Below are 13,121 nucleotides of genomic sequence, written 5' to 3'. Positions count from 1 at the left end.
TTTATACTATATATAGTCGAAAAGTAAAACGGTAATATTTTACCATACACGACTAAATACTCCCAACCGAACAAGATGAAAACATCAATTTACATAGCAAACTGCAAGAGTGTTCTCATTCTCCAAACTAGAAGAATTTGAATACATTAATTTTTATTGTTTCGTCTCGTTCTGTGGTAAGTTCGTTATCACGTCAACAAAAAACGAGAAAAAAAGCTTCCAAGAAAAGGTTGTTCAGCATTATGCATATATCGGTGAATCTGACAAGTGGCACTGAAAGAGGCCATTCCTCCTCACTGGTTTATTTTGAGCGAACGATTGACTCAGAGAATCGACCTAACGCATTAATTATACGCATGAATATGCAACCTAACCAACGCATTTAAATTATACGCACGAATATCCAACCAACTTCCGTATTTGGAGGTAATACTTCAATGAGCAATGCTAAGTTAGCCCCGAGGTACGATGCTGATCTAACAAACCAGTCGTCATATGTTCGAATCTCGGCTGGGTGCTACTGCTATGGTTAGTAGGATCATTGCGCTAGTCCTGTAATTGTCATATTGTTGTTGAAGTTGAAAACCGTAATAATCGACGCGACATTCGGTTTTATTCTTGTTCTGTGTGTCGCAACTACGTCGCACGTGGTGCGCTGTGTTCGCACATTGATGCACTATACAGCTCACCACCTGCGATGTAGTTGCTACACATAGAACAAGAATAAAACCGAATGTCGCACGTCGATTATTACGGTTTTCAACTGCAACAGCAATATATTCTAATAACCGGCTGCGTGAAGTCTGTCGAAAAAGAAATGGTCAAGTCTTAAAAGATGTTTGTAACCCAAGGCTTCGTTTTTTGCTTTCAATGAATATCAATATCAATGAATAAATCAAACATTGAATTAAGGAAACACATTTTTCAAATTTTTATTGAAAACTAGAAAATTAGCGTGAAAGTTGCTGAACCATAAATTATTTGGATTGAACGGTTTCAATGAATCATTTGCTGCATTTTGATGCCTATGACATTAACTCCCCAACGATGCACTTGAACTTGACTGCACAGGAAGCCAGCAAGCAGCAGCAGCAGGGTACAGTTAATTTTTTATTGCAGACGACCATCACAAACGGTTCACTTTGGGTGGAAATTTGGTGAAGTGGCTACCCTACCAGGCCAGCACACCAACCCGAACCGGGCACGCGCGCTTGCCGACGATGGGACGGGTTGATGTTCGTGTACAATGCGTGACGGGCATTCTAAAGAAGACGTTGACGAAGTCAAGTTATATAGTCTTTTGTTTTTCGTTGTTTTGGCACAATGTTTCGCATTGTTCGGATATATTTGGTCACAAGTCACAAACGTGCCGATGATCAAATCAGGTGGTTTGAATCTACCGCGATTTTTTCCTACGAATTGTTGATTGTCTTGGTTGCAGTTTTGAATTTACGCAAAAATAACAACAACGACGACGGAATGCAATAATTATTTTGTTTAAGTACTGTAATTGTCACAACAGTGAGGTTGAATACCGCTACTCCACATATTTTCAGGCCATCGCATTTGATTGAGAAAAAGGTATTTTTGGACTGATTTATGTCCATAAAATAAGCGATTTTATGGAATTATATTCCAAGGCATAAGAAAATGTAATTATACAAAAACTTAACGTCGATTCGTAAATTCAGCGTTATCAGATGATACATATGTTAAAATTCCAGTTTCATTTTATTATTAGCAAATAAAAAAAATTATTTTATTATATCTATAGGTCGAAATGGATTATCAGAGGTTCAATTGCCCGAAATTATACAGTGTGACACAAATATATATTCGAACAAAAATCATTTTTTGCTTGCAACGGCATATACAATTAAGACAATCAAACTAATACCATGTGTGTGTCATCATGACTTAAGTCTTACTTGATGCAGTTTCATTTTCGTATTGCGTCTCGTTCAGTGTACACATACCAATATTCTAGTTACGGTCGTTGATAATAAATAAATTCTGAAACGGTGGACGGTGAAACGGTTAGACATCTCGCTATAAAAAGAGGATTTGCATAGTATACAGCAATCGGAAGAAAACGAAGCATCAGAACTGCAGAGGCCAAAAAGGCTGTTCGAGAGCGAATTTGTCGCAGTTGCGACCGGTCCGCACGGAAAATGACAGTTGCGCTGAATATCAACAGGGAATCTCTTTTTTCTTGACAAAGGTGCGAAAGTTAATGCAAAATACTACCTAGAAATGGTCTTAGAACAAAATTTGATATCTTACGTTCGGGGAATGTATGGTGAAGAATATTACTGCTTTCAACAGGATGGAGCTCCTGACCACACTACAAATCTTGTGCATACGTGGAGCAAAGCCGTGGAGTCATATCGAAAAAGGGATGACCTTTATGCATTTTGAAAAAAAAACAATTTAAAAAAATAACTCGATCGACGCCACTCGAACTGGATTCGGATACTCAAAAGCCATATAAAAATTATTACTTGATGTTTACACAAGCGATTGTACCCCAATCGCGAAATTTCATCTCTAATTACGAGCTCTAGTACGATTTGAACAATAAAAAGTAATTGCATAATAAAAAAACTGTAGCTGTGTCAGCGACCGATAAGTAATTCAAGGTGTCCCTCATGACTAAGCATTCAGTATTGCGACACGGTAAACTTGAACCGTGCAACACCATGCCTTGTGACTTATTTCCGTTTCCACAGGAACAAGTTGAGACTCAAATATTGACAAATGCTTTCAATTTCGGTGCAAGTGACGAACCATCTATAAGGCGGGGTGAGCCTACTGAACTAATAGATAATATCTGTGTTATCAGTTAGTTTTGATATTTGCAGTCCATTCCGCATGATTCCAAGTGGAAATTCAACGCAATTTTTCCACATTCTTTGAAGATAACCAATCGTCGTGGCAGACTATTGCCAACGGATACGCCCTTCACGATACTTTAGCAATAATGCGCTTATCTGTTTCCTGTTGAATGTTAAAATCATTTAACAGCAAACATTGTTGTCAGCTAAGGATTTTCTTCATCGAAAGACATTTAGTTTACATTCGGGCGCGAAACTATACGGATGACTGCGAACAGAAAGTGATAGTTGAAAATAAACTACTGTGCAAATGTGTGCTATAGTTACGTGCAGAATATAATATGTTGTGTCAACTTTGTATCAATAGACCTAAACGATCATAAGCAACAAACTTCAAATTTATGTGAAATGTGAGTACATTTTTATGGACAGATGTATTAATCTTCAATTACCACACAAGAATAATGGGAGATCCGCTTTTTCATTATTACAATTAAAATATGTTTTCAATTGCAAGTCGTGCTTACTGAATAAATATGAAAATCAATCCTTCACGAAACACTCGTTATTTTAATCGACAAATTGCATGATATTAAAGATAATTAACAAGCCGGGGGGAGAGAGCGGTTTTTGCCGAAGGCAAGCAGAAGCCGTTGCTGCATATCATGAATAATATCATTTAAATGTTGCTAACTAGATATAACCCAGGTGATTGAGTCATTGAAATACGCCGATCGGAAATTGTAGTTTTAAAGTAGGATTATGATTAGATCGAGAAAGTGATCATTTAGAGCTTCGGTTGTTTTGTATACCATGGCATTCTGAAAGCTCTACTGGTAAGAGCTAACATGGGATCCTTTTCATATTGATGCTAAAATGGTGCAAAACATTTTCATAACATGAGCACATGAGCGGAGCAAAAAAGCCACAAATAAATTCGTCAATTAGTTGATAAAAATCGAAAGACGTGGACAGTCAACCTTGTTGTTTGGAAGCTTAGCAACAAATGTAACCTGTTCAATTATCCGGCGTATGAACAAAGTGTCAAGATTGACTAGTTTGATAAAAATTACAAATCCTAACGGAAGATCGCATCAAATGATAGAATTAAATGGAATTCTCCAAATTTTTCTCGCTGTATAATCAATTTTAGTTTTCCCGATTGTTCTTGTTTTATTTCATTGAATGCAAAAAAAGAGTAGTGTTCAGCTTCGGTAATTCAGTAATGTTCAGTAATGGACTACCAGCTCTGCTCAGTGATGTGGCTTAGGGGAGCGGGGATGAGTCTTGTCGTACTTTCTGAATCAAAATAATTTGCCTTATGGAGTTTCGCGTGTGGGGATTGCTCCTGTGCCATCATCCATGGTCTATGTCAGTGGAAAAGTTAAGTAAGGTGAGGTAGGTAGGTAAATTTCACTCGGTTCTAGGGCACTATCAGTTTAGATCAGTGGTATGGTTTCCTGAAGCAAAAAAGTAGGAATTTTGAATACGGTGAGTGTTTCTATGCCATCTGTTCTGCCAAATCTCAGTAAAGTAGATAAGTGGAGAGGAGTATGTATTTTTACCTTTATTAAGCGGAATAGTGAAAATTAATATTTTGAAGTTTCTCAGCAATATTGACTACAAAAAAATTAAGCGTCTAATCGATTCACAACCCAAGCTTAAAAGAAATTATAGAAATTATATTCTCAGGCCCTTCGTTACTCTTCCTTCAAACACCCAGGCGATATCACAATAGATCAACGATACAGGTCGCAGTGATGAGTCGGTACAGGAAATAAGCAAAGTCTTGGGTTATAAACGTCCTTAGGACTTGATCCTTCTTTATCGACAGACTTCGCAGCCGGTTAATTTAGAGTACAGAACAATTACTGGGTCAGTGCAATGATCTTACTTGACTCTAAAGGGTGTCCCACATCAAATTGAATCACGGATTTTTCAAACTCAGACAATAAAATATAACCCGTATTAGTAATCTTTTGGCACATTTATTTCATTCAACTTCAATATTATAACCGATAGCTCGCACCTCGCATCTGGATGCAGCTTCTTCTGTACGAAAACCCACTTTTTCTTCATGTATTCTTCTGATTTGACCTTCTTGGGATGCTTCCGTAGTTCCTGCTTCCGAATACTTCAGCATTTTTCGATGGACCTTACTTCCGGTGCGTTGGAGGGGGAGGGGGGGTCATGTCTTTGGATACGAGTAACCCCGTTGGCTTCCTACCACTCCAGGACATCCTTTGAATAGTGGCACGAAGCTAGATCTGACCAGAAGTATGTAGGGCCTTCGTGTTGCTTCAACAGAGGAAGCAGACGCTTCTGTAGACACTCCTCGAGGTAGATCTGCCCGTTTACTGTCCTGGTAGTCACGAACGGCGCACTCCGTTTGCCACATAAGCAGATCGCTTGCCAAATCATATGTTTCTTGGCAAACTTTGAAAGTTTATGCTTACTTATTTCCTCCGGAACATCAAACTTGTGCTGGAAGCTGTCGACTCACAGTTGAGTGCACGATTCCGAGTTTTATTTCCGTTGTCTCGATGAGATAGTTGACGATTTTCCAGGTACTTGCGCAAAATCATTTCGCGACGTTGCTTTTCGGGAGACGTCATTTTTTTCAATTTTCGAAAAACTGATAGCGATAAATATACAGTGTAAACAATACACTCTAAACTACTTCTACTCCAATTTTCAAGAGAAAATACCTATTGGGTAATTTGCTACAGCGTTTTTTCCGTGATACAATTTGATGTGCGACACCCTTTAGCAGCACCGCCCAGCCGAGATTCGAACATACGACGACTGGCTTGTTAGACCAGCATCGTACCTCGAAGCTAGCTGGGCAGCTCATGAAAAAATAGGAACAAAAAATATGAAACCTTTACCAGTAATAACCTGCAATATTTCTATCATACGTAAATCTATACCTATAAAAATGGATAGAATCGAAAACTACTGAACCGATCAGCGTGAAAATTTGCATATAGGGGTTTTAGGGGCCAAGGAAGGTTCTTATGATGGTTAGAGACCCCCCCACTAAGAGGGGTTGCTCCCATAAAAATGAAACACAAATTTCTGCATAACTCGAGAACTAATCAACCAAATGGAACAAAATTTTACATGTGGGTGTTTTTGTAGACAAGAATTTTTTCTATGGTGAATTGAGACCCCTCCCCGCTTTAGGAGGGGGGGCTCCTATACAAATGAAATACAAATTTTCTCATAACTCGAAAACTAATTAATCAAATGGAACCATATTTGGCATGTGGGTGTTTTTGGAGGCATGAATTTTTTCTATGATGGATTAGGACCCCTTATCTTTTTAGGAGGGGGAGCTCCCATACAAATGAAATACAAATTTCCTCATAACTCCAGAACTAATCAAGCAAATGGAACCAAATTTAGCATGTGGGTGTTTTCGGAAGCATGATTTTTTTCTATGATGAATTAGAACCCATTTCCCTTTTTAGGAGGGGGGCTCCCATACAAATGAAATACAAATTTCCACATAACTCGAGAAGTAACAAGTAAATGGAACCAAATTTGGCATGTGAGAGGTTTTGGAGGCAATAATTTTTTTAATGATGGTTTGAGACCCCTCACCCCTGTGGTAGGGGGATAAGAACTCTCTTACAAATAAAACAGAAATTTTTGCGTCATCCCAAAACTAATCGAACTCGAGAAATTTAAGACTCTTTCATAAAACATTAATCAATAACAAGGCCACCAAAAACTATCAATAGTAACATTAGATAATTAAGTTTTTGAATGCTGTTTTTTTTTTTCAAAAAAATATTTCACAAAAATCTCGAAACATTATAAAATCCGAGAGCAGATTATAGCACCAAGGCTTTTCTTTTTTTCAAGTTTACCTTTTAATTTACGAATTCATTTCTTAATCCTCTGGTGCCCACCGTCGCCTTTTGGTGGCCTCCGCTAGATATTCAATATCTTTTCATGACAATACCGGTTTCCCATTTTCCTTTTTCCCATGACCTGCCAACACAATACATTGACTTTAAACTTACAAAAACCAGGAAAACAGCAAAATTAATTATTTTGTGTTTCTATTGGCGATACAACTTCAATCAAATCCTAAACTAACGAAAAAAAAAGTTTGAAAAAAAAAATTTGTTTAGGACCGCCTTTTGACGGTTTCTAAGATTGGGTTTTTTTATCAGCAAATTCGGATAACCACAAAGGAAAGCAATCAAAATTTTTGTCAGGCTGAAAAAAAAATTGGGCACCAGAGGGGCCAACATCTCATTCTCCAACACTTATATCAACCAGCATAATTTAAACAAATCCCTCCAAACTTAAAAAAAATCTTCCACAGTAATCCTTTTATCCTAGTAATATTCGTCGAAAAATATGCCAGCTACAAAAAAAAACAACCGGAAATGTAGTTATCAATTCGATAAACAATAACGTGACATTCGGCAAATAGACATAGTAAAACGAACCTTGAGATTTACCATTTCAACACCAACGTACCATCCCACAAGCATTCACTTGTTTGCTTTCAAAGGGGCAACTGAGCTGGCATTAGAATTTGTCACGAATGCGATTTTGCCATTTAGAGCAGCTCATATTTCGAAAACAAATATACAACAACTAGAGCAACATGAACTCTGAGTCACTCTTGTGCCATCCTATTTTGAAAGCCAAAGCGCAAAGCATAATCAGTGTTGGTGTTTATGGTTATGGTATATCGCTGATTTATTTTAATATTGTTTATATCCATATGTTGAACCAACCTATTAACAATGCTCTGTTATCAGCAAGCACCCAAACTTCACTTGTATTTCAAGTGAAGGCATGTTTCTTCATCGAAAATTGCGAAACCTTTCCTCGTGTAATGAATCCAACCACGAATATGTAGGTTTCGTCGACACTCCTTCGCATTCCAGGAATTGAATGCCGCCCTTTACGGTGCTGGGCAGTAATTGTCGACCCACATTCGTATGTAAATTATGACCGCAGAGCATTCGTAAAGATTTTTTTTACAAAGCGAATTGTACGTGTACGCGGGTCAGCACGTCAGTACGTCAGCGCTTCTTGTATGGATTTTTTTTATGGACAAACACATTTAGATCTACTACTTGTCGCTGTAGTTTGACAAGGGAGTGCACGTTCAATAATAAAAATGATAAGTGCTTTCAATCTTTCAACGGATGATTTTTCTCCACTGAACATTCCTGGCGTACTTTCGCTCTTCACATTTTCTATTGCTCTCTAATTTATGTTAATGGATAAGACAAGTGATACGTTAAATTTTATCTTAAAGTATAATAGTAATAAGCACACACAATCTGATTATTAATGAAAATTCCTGTCGAGTTTAGTCTGCAGTGTATTAATTCAGCTTACTGGCGCTATGCACTGTTCAATTTACACTGATATACCCGCATTTTAGCATGCAAATTATTTGCCTTATGTTAGCTGTGTATGGTGACACCCAATACCAGTACCACACAAACATGCCATTCATTGAAGTTTTTGGAGCGACTTAGTAGAAAATACGAAACCTGGAAATTAAATAAAAAGAAAACTTATCCAATTTAATTCTACTATGTACCTTCTTGACAAGAATAAAATATACATAGTAGAATTAAATTGGATAAGTTTTCTTTTTATTTAATTTCCAGATGCCATTTATCATAACACAAGGGAGACAACTGTAATTTCACAGCACACAAATCATCAATTAGTCAGATTGTTGTTTTATTCAACCAGCGATTACCCTTACCTCGCTAGAAATCTAAAAAAAATCTGCCCCGGAAGATGGGTAATAGGTTGTTGAAACAAACTTCGCTTTCCGCCTGCGCGTAACAATCGGTGCATAGTAATAATAATAATTAGTCATTTGAAGCGATGATCTCGACCGTTTGTGAATACATAAGTACCTTTTAGCGGATAATTCACTGGATTGTCTAGTTTCTAGTACATACTATATATTTTATTGTAATCAGGTGGTAGTTTCCTAATTGAAAAAAGTAAAAAAGTATATTAAATTGTCGAGTTATAATTTCAATCAATATAACAAAAAGATTTTCGTTGGACGAAACCTACCTAGTGCTTAACCTCGTGTTTTTATGTTGAGTTATTAATATCGATTTTATCACATATTGTTTATTGAAAGCTCACATTGATTGTCTTTCGGCTGCAATATGAAATATTACACAGGTTAAAGGTATTTTTTTCGAAGTGCATATCGTTAATTGAAGAATTATGGAAAAGGCAAACATTTGCCATCTGGATCTTGTTGTAATACTCGCCTGCAGTCAACTGTAATATTTCAAATTTCCTTCTAAAGTCTTATTAGTAAAACAATGTTTCAATACGCTCGTTCCACTTTTTCTTTGCATTATACCTAAAAATGTTCTGCTAATCTTTAAAAAAAATAGCTTTGCTATAAGTCAACCACGAGTCATATGAATAAATCAGTCGATGCAATCTTAAATAGAAAGGCTTCAAGGTCCGGAAGACACCGAACCGGAATGACAAACACAGTCGCGCTAGGAAGCTCTACTGAGAGCAGTTAACGACACCGAACTGCGTCTAGATGGACGATTAGACTAACATCAAGGCGGACAAAAATTACCGGGATAGGAGTTTAACGTTGCCCCTTCACGGTTGAATATTTCTGAGGAGGTAAGGAAGGATAATGTGGGCAAATTGGGTGGATGCGGTAAGATGAGCCAACCGTACATCACGACGGGTACCAGCAACATGTAGATCTACCGGAAGCAGTGCGCTTCCTGTAGTCTCCAGCAGGGATGGTTCGATCATTTTGAGTCAGTTTTGATTCATTTGACACAGTACCGTCTCAGCCGAGCCAAATATGACAAAGTTATGTATGGAACATTTGTAGGACTAGTTCTTATCTACAATTTTGCTGAACAAAGTTTTGCTATATCTTTTGTAGTTGCTAGTAACTAGTAACAGTAACAATGCTAGTAACTCATCAGTGACTAAATGAACGTTCATTTAGTCACTAATAAGATACTAGCATCGTAGCACCGTAACTACAAAAGATACATCAAAACTTCATTCAGCAAAATTATAGATAATCTCTTGCTCTACAAATGTCCCATATATAGCTTTGTCATATTTGGCTCGGCTGAGACGGTACTGTCAAATGAATCAAAATTGAGTCAAAGTGATCGATCCATCTCTGGTCTCCAGAACTTTTGGTGTTAAGGGCAATATGTAATATGTGATAAAATCCAATGTGATACCAAAATAGACCAGTTAAGTAAATCCAAGTAACAATTTTAGTTTTATTGCACTCTTATTGTGGACTATGACCAATTCGTAATTCCTTCCTTCATTTCAATACACACGTAGCGAATATGTGCCAAAATTAAACATTTCGGTAATTTAGTTTGAGTTTTTGAAGCGCAATCAAAAATAGACACACTGCATCAAATAAGCGTGGGATTAAGGAAATCAAATATATAGTTTTGCCTTTCTACTATATGAAAATATAGTATAAATTCGACTCAGTTTCGAAAACTGAGCATTTTCTGTGTGTGTGTGTGTGTGTGTGTGTGTGTGTGTGTGTGTGTGTGTGTGTGTGTGTGTGTGTGTGTGTGTGTGTGTGTGTGTGTGTGTGTGAGTGTGTGTGTGAGTGTGTGTGTGTGTGTGTGTGTGTGTGTGTGTGTGTGTGTGTGTGTGTGTGTGTGTGTGTGTGTGTGTGTGTGTGTGTGTGTGTGTGTGTGTGTGTGTGTGTGGAACGCTTTTGATTGAGCCAACGTTTCTCGGAGATGGCTAGACCTATTTTAATGATCCTACTGTCAAATGAAAGGTCTGGGTGTCCCATTGTTCGCTATTTAATTTCATACTTATCGGACTTTTAGTTCAAAAGTTATGTATAAAAATACGAAAAATATGGGATTTCATTATCTCATAGGTCCCTTAACCGATTTGACCAAAATTGATTGCATATGAAAGGGAAGTCTTTCAAGACCTTAACTTCAAGATTTCATGACGATTGGGCTTGTGGTTTGAAAGTTACATAAAGAAATGTGGAAAAAATGTATTTAAAACTGCTTTTTGTTGCATATAAGCATTAATTCAATAGGAAACATCCTACAATTTATTATCATTTGAAAGTTACTGTTGAGATCTATAAAACGAAACCAAGTTACTGAAAATCGGACGATTGATTCAAAAGTTATTCAAACTTTAACACTTAAGTGCCGTATATTAAACCGTTAAAATGTATAAAATCGAAATAAATTAATCAAGGGTCGATTGTATTCAATGTATGTGTTATGAATGTGTACGTATGCCTGCATGCGTCTATGTATGTATGTATGTATGTATGTATGTATGTATGTATAGATGTATGCGTGTATGTGTGTATGTATGTATATGCGATTTACAATTTTAAAATTTGCATAGAAATACAAGAAGGGTGAGAAACATTTTAATTGTCATTTTTTCACTTGCTGTTACTCGCAATCGGACGAGCAAGACAAAAAGCGAAGAAAAGTATTTCATTTAATCATATAGGTATAGTGGTGTATAGTATTGAAAATACTAATGAGTTGATTTTCCCAAATGAATTTATACCAATTGCAAACAAATTTTACGCATCAATAGATGCTTTTCCAATCAATAGATGCTAGAGCTTAGAAATTTTATATGAAAAAGAGGAAGAAAGGTTACTAATAATTCTGTACGATTTACGAATACGAATAAATATGGGTCCACTCATACCAGCAAAAATAACAAGTGCCGAAAATTCTATCAATCATATTTTCCATCCTCAAGCATGTTTATGGCGCTGATTTTGTTTCTTTGATCTCATCGTTTCCTAAAACATCTAACGGGCAATATCGTATAAACGATACGATCAAGTCATTAGTATTTGTTCATTAAAGTTTATTCAAAAGAAGCTCAAGTTGTGATTTTCATGCAAAAATAATTAACTGAAAGAGCGCCAACTAAGAAAAAGGCCAATTTCTCAACCCGACCGCAACCCGTCGGGCACGGGTACGGGTCCGGATACCCGACAATCTTTAGTGTTAAACGAGGTCAATAGACCCGACCCGACCCGTACCCGGTTTCAAAACCAAACCCGTACCCGACCCGAACCCGCAAAATATTTTTTTTCAATACCCGAACCCGACCCGTACCCGGCGGGTACGGGTACGGGTGCGGGTTTCGGGTAAATTTTCCGCTACCCGACCATCTCTAATAAACACAATATTCTAGCGCATATTTTTGGCCCTTACACACTAGGATTGTATCATTCCATTTGCTTGGGACGGAAAAACTTTTAAAACAGCTGGTTTATATTACGAAAGCAGTTTCTAATAAATGGAAATTCTAATGACATTGCACTTCGACGCACGGTAAAATTAATTCCGTGCAACGATTGCATGAGCAACGGTTAAATTGATGAGTGCCCTATAAGCACCCCAAAAGAATTTTGTGCGTCTTTTTCCAAAGTCGCACTAAAATTCTACGGTCAGTAGTTCAGAGCAAAATTATATTTTCTTATCTGATTGCGTGCGGGTCACTATTTGAACCACCCTAGTACCGGCATGACGGTTGCTTGGGGCACGCGAAAGCCCACAGCATAAACACGAAACCGCGAGCACGATCGCAAGGGACAAAAAAGAAGGAACAGCAGAAAAAATGTCGAGCCTGGCCTGCTGACTGAGCTGCTACCAACCATGTTCGCTTTCAGTTTCGTTCGAGCCACGGCACGGTCCACAAGCAATCTCAGCAGAATCGACAAACGAACTTAGAATCTATCTGGTCATCGTCATCGTCGATAGGTTATGATCGCGTGGAAAAAAGGTCAGAACGATCGTGCACTTTTCCACAGCCGCTGTTGAGGTTGAAGTGTTGTTATTGTTTTCATAAGGTTGAGCCACAACCTGCAGCCGGTTTGTCTGGGTCTGTACGAATCGGGGAGGGTCTACGATGGTCTTAGCACTAGAGCGAGAGTCTGGTTTGGTCGGTTTATGTTATGACCGGTGGTGATGCGGACAGGCGCATTGAAGCACGTGCAGCTACTGTTGGGTGTTCAGTGCTGTGGGAACGCTGCAAGGTGTTGTTGTGTGTTCGGTATTTATGCGCAATCGACGACCAGTGAATTACAGGGCGTGAGAACCGCGAGTGAGTGGGCACGGTTTCAAGTCCTATTTTCGTTGAAGAATGTTTAAGGGTTGCTGTTTATGAACATCAAAGTAGCAGCAGCAGCAGCAGCAGCAGCAGCAGCGGCAACAGCAACGCGTACTGATCTTGATTCTCAGCGAAATTGCA

At 37.9% G+C, this 13,121-nt stretch overlaps 1 protein-coding gene across 2 annotated transcripts in view; it reads right to left on the bottom strand.

The window, feature by feature from the left end:
* Positions 1-13,121, bottom strand: part of LOC128732903 (uncharacterized) — a 69,367-nt gene that overhangs the window by 12,454 nt on the left and 43,792 nt on the right. The gene's annotated exons all lie outside the window — the stretch shown is intronic.

The sequence above is a fragment of the Sabethes cyaneus genome, chromosome 1 (genome assembly GCF_943734655.1).
Source record: "Sabethes cyaneus chromosome 1, idSabCyanKW18_F2, whole genome shotgun sequence".
NCBI lineage: Eukaryota > Metazoa > Arthropoda > Insecta > Diptera > Culicidae > Sabethes > Sabethes cyaneus.
Note: the sequence above shows the minus strand (reverse complement) of the source record. Positions and strands in the feature narration are given on the sequence as shown.